We start from the raw sequence: 8,687 nt of genomic DNA, 5'->3' as shown, positions 1-8,687 counted from the left end.
CGTAGTACACTTGCCCGGCAAGGTTTGCCTGCGGCGACTACGTGTATGTTGTGGCTTGGGTAGTCAACATCCCAACCTTCTAACCCCCCTACGAGTACCATGGGCCTCCTTTTATAGATTAAGGGGTCACTACAGTGGCAAAGTGGTCATTATCCACTAATATGATAGAAAATAGTGCTATCATACCTAACTCTGTGGACTGACAGGGTGCATTAAATGCACTACTTAGTGTCATATCACTAGGCACCCGGCAAGGCCTGCCAGGCTATCTTGCCAGCTCCACTCCTGCTCTCTTGACACGTCACAGGACGGGTGTCATCTGTGGGCTTCTCTGTAGGAAATGGTTGCCATGTGGCAAATGTCTGCCACTTAATCATCTTGTGGCTTGACACCGCACTGATTGACAACGTGAGTCATGTTTGAGTGGTCGGTGAGGCGGTTCTGCCCCCGCGAGCCCCAGTAGGCTCTGCCGGGGAGCCTTGGTTGCTTTGCTTATGGTGCTGGCCTCGCCCCTTGCCGGGCTCACCTGCCCGGCAAGGGAGGCCCTTCTCTTGCCGATATCTTGCTCCTTAGGCTCAATCCTGATCCATCTGAGCTGCATGTTGGTTCTTCTAATCTCTTGGTTCTTCAATCTCTGTCTTAAGCTGGTGCTTCAATCTTGATCGTGTGCATGTGCACGGTTGGTTAATAGACCCAGGGTTTGTTGCACCGACAATGGTGCTCGCGGCGCTCGTGACTGCGGGCGGTTGGGATTTTGAAGTAGAAGGTTGCGCCACCACGCCGCTCTTCTTCTTGGGAGCCATCGGCGGAGGAGAGGGTGATGAAGATTGACGTGCTGGCTGTTGACTCAGGTTCTGTCACAGCCCTAGAATTGGTTGTAACTAGTTGCACAAGCATTCATGCATCATGTATATATTTATGAAAGTTGAATTGGGGAAGTGGGAAGCCTCAGAAGTCTTTTACAAAAATTATCAACATTAAAAATTGTTTCAAATAAACCCAAGAAAATGTTCATGTCAAGCTATAAAAATATTGGCAAGAGGTAAAACTAAAATCATTATTTTTGGAGTCTCAAAAATATTTATTTTGGGCCTTTGAATTAATTCAATAACTATTTGCATTGGATATATATTCTTTATATAATTAATATATGTCCAATAATTCTGGAACATTTTATGTGGTTTTGTATATTTTAGTTCTAGCCACATAATTATTTTTAGGATTTTATAAAATGGTTTGGTGTTAAAACTAAACCCAAAACAAATTGCAGAAAAGAAAATAGAAAACAGAGAAGAGAGAGAGTTTTACCTAGGCTTACCTGGCCGGCCCAGTGGACAGCCCAGCCCACTGGCCTGGTGCCAGTCATACCTAACCTCTGCCAGTAGGCAGAGGCGGGACAGCGCACGTGCGCGCGAGGCGCCACGCCTCCTCCCTGCTCGCATGCCTCACTGGACGCCTCGAAGCCCCTCCTCGACTCCACGCGACCCCTAGACCCTCTCTCACTCTCCCTCGAGCTGTCTCCCTCTCCCGTGCCTTCTCCCCCTCCTCTGGCTCCCTCTCCCCCCCACTGAGCGGAGCTCGTCGCCGCCGCTCATCGTTGCCGTAGCCGCCGCCTCTCCCTCGCCTCTCTGATCTGTCCCCGAGCTCTGCCACAACGTCTTCGTCCTCTCCACAGGGTCAAGCGGCGCCAGGAGCTCTGCTTCATCCCCAACGCCGCCGTCTTCCTCCTCGGCCGTCCGAGATCGCTGGCAACGCCACGGCACCGTTCGGCCACCCCCCGGCCAGCTGACCTGTTCATCTTCCCCGCCGTGAGCTCCTGACCCGAACCCCCCTCTCTGTTTTCTCTACTGCAAGCCGTAGCTGACACACCTCACCTGCCCGCATGCGCCGCCGCCTGAGCTCCTCGCCGCCGTGGCCACCTACACCGGAGCTCAAAACCGAGCGCATCACCGCGGTAGCGCGTCACCACGGGGCCGTAGCAACCACCCATGCTCCTGCCGTGCCCTGCGGTGTCGAGTTCGTCGATGTCCGAACTCCGACGCTGCTCCACTCGTCGGTGCCGTCGACTCCGGCCACCCCGGCCCCTCTCGTGTGCTTCCCTGGATGCGGCGCACGCCCAGCTCCATGCAGAGCCCCTCCACCATCCTTTTGGTCGCCTGAGGGCGTGCATGCTATCGCCGGCGACGAGCCACCGGTGTGCTAGGCCTGTTGACCAGGGGTTTGACCTCCCCTGGGTCATTGACATGTGGGGCCAGCCCCTACTAATTACCTAGTTTAGGTTTAACTAAAATAGGATTAGCCATGTGACACTAACATGCGGGCCCCACCGTCCAGGTTTGACCTGGACCGAGCCATTGACCTGCTGACGTCACTGTGAGGTCATGCTGACGTAATAATTCCTTTCTGGAATTTAAATAAATCTTAAATGATTTATTGTTTCCAGAAAATATCCGAAACTTCTAAAATTCATAGAAATTAAATCGTAACTCCAAATGAAATAGTTTATATATGAAAAATTATTAGAAAAATCCAAAGAATCTGTTTATGGCATTTTCATGCATGTTTGAACAAGTTAACCTCACTAAATAGGACAATTCATGATTATGGAATAAATGGTAATTAGTTTTGGAGTTGGAACTTGCTATGGGTTTGAATTCCACTTCAATGAATATGACTAACTATTGCACTAGGTCAATTCAGTACTTTAATATGACATATCATTCATATGAATGTGCATTGCATTGATTGTGGTTCCTTTTGTGTTTGTCGGTGGTTGTTCCCTCTTAGTAGACGATGTTTCCGACGACGTGATCGATGACACCGATGAAGAGCTATATCATCTTCAGAAGTGCCAGGCAAGCAAAAATCCCCTTGTTCATTTCGATACAATCCCACTCTCTCGCTCCTTCTCTCTTTTACTACATTAGGACAACACGGATTCATCTGTTACTTGTTGTGGTAGTTGAACCCCGTATCCTCTACATGACCTGTCATTGCCACAGTAAATAGATGAAACCCACTAGCATGAGTAGGAGTTGTTTGAGCCCTGATGTGCCTACTCATTCATGCTTGTTTGTCATGCCTGCTATTGCTTAGAGTTGAGTCAGGTCTGATTCATCGAGAATGAATTGGAAGGGTGATTAACATGTCCTACTGTGTGTGAGCTAAGTGTATGAACACGATTTGGTAAAGGTAGCGGTGAGAGGCCATGTAGGAGTACATGGTGGGTTGTCTCATTGAAACCATTCTCAGGAACTGAGTTCTGTGTTTGTGATCCATGAACAGCTACTACCACGCATTGGGCCCGAAACCAATGGACCCTCTGGACTTATTAACTACCCTTGACCTCTGTCCAGGAGTTGCAACTAGTTTCTGGTGTTTGTAGGATATGTGTTCGCAGCCGTGGGTAGCGCTGACCCTAGGGGTCGGCTATGATGCGGTAGATACACCGTGGCACGGTGTACCGGGCGCCCGTTTGGTGTCTCGGGAACCCTGCACACATCGTTTGGGGATGTGAGCGAAACTCCGGCCGGATCTCCTCGCGGATGGAACCCGAATAGGCGATAAACCTGGACTAGAGACTTGTGTGGTTAGTCAGGTCGTGGCCGACTCCCTCGCCAGGCTTCCGCTTGAAGGTTGCCGAGATACACGATGTGTACATGGTGGTAAGTGGCGAGAGCGTGTGTGAAGGAGTACACCCCTGCATGGTTATAATGATCTATTCGAATAGCCGTGTCCGTGGTAAAGGACTTCTGGGTTGCCTATAACAGTTCATAGGCAAGTGAAAGTGTATACTTTAAAACTCGCAAGATAAGTGTGAGTGCTATGGATGGCCTTCTCGTTGGGAGACGGGAGCGGATCCATAGTGGTGTATTGAATGGTGAATATGTGGACTCGTGTGCGCCACCTCAAAAGAGTTGCTTGCAGTCGTAGTTCAGGTTAGCCACTGAGTCAAAGCTGGCTTGCTGTAGTTAAACTCCACCACCCCCTTTATTGATGCTGATGCATATGTAGATAGTTCTGATGTAGGTCTTGCTGGGTACATTTGTACTTACGTTTGCCTATTTTATGTTTTGCAGAGAGACGTCAGTTTCACTAGTAGTTCCGTGTGGAGTTCGACGTTTATCTTGATACCTCAGCTACGATCTTGTGCCCTTGGCAGGATCTGGTAGATAGTTAGGCTTCTCAGCCTTTTTCATTTGTAGATGTATGTACCCAGACATGTTAAGCTTCCGCATGTGCTTTGATTTATATGCTCTGAATGATGGGTCATGAGACCCATGTGTGTAATATCTCGCTCCTCGGAGCCTAATGAATAAATACTTGAGTCATAGAGTTATGTTGTGATGCCATGTTGTATTTACACATATCGAGCATATTGTGTGTATGATTGAAATGCTTGGTATGTGTGGGATCCGACAATCTAGTTGTTAATCCTTGGCAGCCTCTCTTATGGGGAAATGTAGTCTAGTGCTTCCATGAGCCATAGTAGTCCGCTACAGCCCGGTTCACCGGAGTCCTATTAGCCCAGCACTACTGCTCAAGACACTTGACTGGCCGGCATGTGTTTCACTTCGTTCCTGTGTATGTCCCTTTGGGGAAATGTCACGCGGTGACATCCGGAGTCCTGCCTAGCCTACTACAGCCCGGGTTCCCGGAGTCCTGTTAGCCCAGTGCTACAGCCCGGATTCACACGCTGCTGACCGACATGCTCGATGTGATTCATGTATGCCTGTCCCCATAGGTTAGTGCCGCTTTGGGTTCACGACTAGCCATGTGGGCCTGGGTTCTCTGTCATATGGATGCTAGCGACACTATCATATACGTGAGCCAAAAGGCGCAAACGGTCCCGGGCCATGGTAAGGCGACACCCGTGGGAATACCGTGCGTGAGGCCGCAAAGTGATATGAGGTGTTACCGGCTAGATCGATGTGACTTGGAATCGGGGTCCTGACAGGTTCGCACAAGCGACGCGCCCTACCTGGCGCACCAAAGATGTAGGCATGGAAGCACGGTCACCTATGGGGTGGGGGTGACCTTTGTGGTTCGGCAAGGGGACGGTCACATTGCACAAAGAGCAGAAACGGCAGGGCGGCATGGGAATGGAAAACTCTCTTTTACCCAGGTTCGGGTCGCTTTGCGGGGTAAAATCCTACTCCTGCTATGGTGGATTGGAGGAACACAAAGACACGATGAGCTCAAGCCCGGCAAAGGTACCTCGGGAAGAGAAACGCGTGCATCGAGTGCGGGGGGATCTAAAGTTTGAACCCTTTGCTAGGTTGCCTCGGGCCTCCTTTTATAGATGAAGGGGCGAGCACAGTGGCAAAACAGTCATTTTGGTATGATTAGATAGCTACAGTGCTATCATACTTAAGTCTGGCAGTTAGGAAAAAGTGCATTCATGCACCTGCAAGGTGTCATGCTGAGGTTGAAGCCCGACAAGCCTGCCGCGTCGTTTATCCATCTTCTCCTTATTAGCATGTCACACCATCTGGATGGGTGCCAATAAAGCTAATCTCTGCTCCAGCATGTTGCCACGTGCCTGATTGGATCCGCCCAGCCACTCGAGAGCTTGACACAACATTGATTAGTGAGCGGCGCGTGATGAGGTGGAGTGGTGGTGTCTTGGCGGAGGCCTGCCAGGTTGGAGCTTGTTGGGCTCTGAGTTTGATGGCCCAAAAGCCTTGTTGGGAAGATTTGATCTTGTCCCTCGGGTGCAGACTCGACCCTGTCGGGCTCTCCTGCCCGGCATGGGAGGCCTTCTTGAGGTGATCTTCTATTAACTTGATCTTCTTAATGCTCTCCTTGATCTTAAGAAGAGCGGTTCCTCTAGCTTATCTTGTGTCATGCATTGGTACTTGATGTATAAACGACATCATGCATGTGCGTGAGTCCGGGCGGCAAACATAGGTGTTTGTTGCACCGACAGGGAAGCTGACATCTAGGACCCACATGTCAGATTTGACTGTGGACCCACCTGTCTGTGATACTAAGTGGCACTGGGTCACTGACCAGTGGGCCCCACTAGTCCAATTTGACCCGGAATGCCTCAGTTGACTACTGATGCCATGCCAACGCAGTGTTGATGTCATATTAGCTCTTCTGGATTTTCGTAAATCAAAAATGATTTTGGAATTTCTTGAAAATAGTTAAAACTTTGAAAAATCATAGAAAATAAACCGGGACTCCAATGAAAATAAATTATGTATGAAAAATTATCAGAAAAATATGAAGAATCTATGTATGCCATGTTTGAGTAAGTTAACATCACCAACTAGGACAAATCATGATTAGGGCAATTTATGAATTAGCATTTGGAGTTGGAATTAGATCTTATTCAAATTCCACTTCATTTAAAATGGCTTGCTGTTGCATTAGGTCAATTCAGTACCTTAACATTCCATGACTTACATTTGGATGTGCATTGCATTGAATTGAATGTTGTTCCTGTTTCCTTGTCGGTGTTTGTTTCTTCCCGGTAGACGTTGTTCCGACGTCGAGATCGGTGACACCGATGAAGAGCTATATTATCTTCAGAAGTGCCAGGCAAGCAAACCCCCTTTGAGCATTTTGATACAACCCCACTCCCTCGCTCTTGCTCTATTTTACTTCATTAGGGCAACAACAATTCAACTGCTACATGTTGGGGTAGTTGAACCCATTCCTCTGCATGACATGTATTTGCCATGGTAAATAGTTGAAACCCACTAGCATTAGTAGGAGTTCTTGAGCCATGATGTGCCTACTCTTTCATGTTTGATTGTTATGCCTGCTATGCTTAGAGTTGTGTCAGGTCAGATTCATCGGGGATGTATTGGAATGGTGGTGGACATGTCATACTGTTGAGGGCTAAGTGTGTGAACACGATTTGGTAAAGGTAGTGATGAGAGGCCACGTAGGGGTACATGGTGGGTTTTCTCATTGGAACGGTCCTTAGGAATTGAGATATGTGTTTGTGATCCAAGACAGTTACTTCCACACATTGGGATCCTTAATTGACTCTCTTGACTTATTAACCACCTTGATCTTTGTCCAGGAGTTGCAACTAGTTTCTGGTGTTTATAAGATGTGTTGGGATCGTACTTAGCGCTGACCGGAGGGGTAGGCTTTGTTACGGTAGGCATCGTGGCATGGTGTACCAAGTGCAGTACCATCCGTCGAGGTGGACTTGGGAACCCTGCACACATCATTTGGGGCCGTGAGGGAAACCTTGGCCAGACTTCCCTTGCGGGATCAACCTTAGATAGGGTGATAAACCTGGACTAGAGTCTTGTGTGGTTAGTCGGGTCATGGCCAACACCCTCGACATGCTTCCGCTTGAAGGTTGCCGAGATACATGACGTGTACATGGTGGTAAGTGGTGGGAGCGTGTGTGAAGAAGTACACCCCTGTAGGGTTAATGATCTATTTAGATAGTCGCATCCTGGGATATGGACTACTTGGAAACCTTACATTGTTCATAGACAACTTGAAGTGGATACTCTAAAATGCGCAAGGTAACTGTGATTTCTATCGATGGCCTTCTAGTAGGGGGACGGGAGCGGATCCATAGTGGTGTATAGATATGGTGAATATGTGGACTTGTGTGCACTCTCTCACCTTAAAGAAAATGCTGGTAGTCATAGTATAGGATAGCCACTGAGTCAAAGCTGGCTTGCTGCAGTTAAAATCCACAATCCCCTTTATTGAAACTGGTGCATATGTAGCTAGTTCTGATGTAAGTCTTGCTGAATACATTTGTACTCATGTTTGCTTATATTATGATTTGCAAAGGAGACTTCAGTCTCACTAGTAAGTTCACGTGGGCTTCGACGATTAGCATGGGAATCCCAGACAGAGGTCTGGCTCCAATGGAGGGTCTTGTAGATAGTCAGGCTTATCAGCCTTTTTCTTTTGTAGTTTTCTGTACTCAGACATGGTTATGCTTCCACTTGTTGCTTGTATGACTCTATTTCTTGGGTCATGAGACCCATGTTTGTAATATCATACTATGTATGGCTCTCCGGAGCCTTTCAAGTAAATACTTTGAGTCATAGAGTTTTGTTGTGATGCCATGTTGCATTTACACATGTCAAGCATATTGTGTGTATGTTATTGAAATGTTTGGTATGTGTGGGATCCGACACCTAGTTGTTTATTCTTGGTAGCCTTCCTTATGGGGAAATACCTCCTAGTGCTTCCATCGGAACACATGGATTGACCGGCATGTGTCATTCTTTGCTCCTGTGTCTGTCCCTACGGGAAATGTCACACGGTGTTTACCATAGTCCTGGTAGCTTACTACAGCCCGGTTACACTCACTCCTGACCGACACATGCATTGTTGGGTCATGTATGCCTGTCCCTGTAAGTTTTTGCCACCTTTGGTTTACGACTAGTCATGTCAGCCCGGGTTCTCTGTCATATGGATGCTAGCAACACTATCATATACGTGAGCCAAAAGGCGCAAACGGTCCCGGCCCAGGTAAAGGTAACAGCCGTGGGTTACCATGCATGAGGCCGCAAAGTCATATGATGTGTTACATGCTAGATCAGTGTAACTTAGGATCGGGGTCGTGACAAAGGACAAGATCGTTCAAGGAGGAAATGCAATTACAACAAAGATTTGTTTCAAAAAAATTGAACTTAGCTCTTTCTTTGTTGTGCTTCTTCTCATGAATGATAACTTGAATGTCACTTGTGGTATCC

This window comes from Triticum dicoccoides, chromosome 7A, assembly GCF_002162155.2.
Source record: "Triticum dicoccoides isolate Atlit2015 ecotype Zavitan chromosome 7A, WEW_v2.0, whole genome shotgun sequence".
In the NCBI taxonomy this organism is placed as follows: Eukaryota; Viridiplantae; Streptophyta; class Magnoliopsida; order Poales; family Poaceae; genus Triticum; species Triticum dicoccoides.
The sequence above is the reverse complement of the archived record's forward strand: the minus strand, read 5'-3'. Positions refer to the sequence as shown.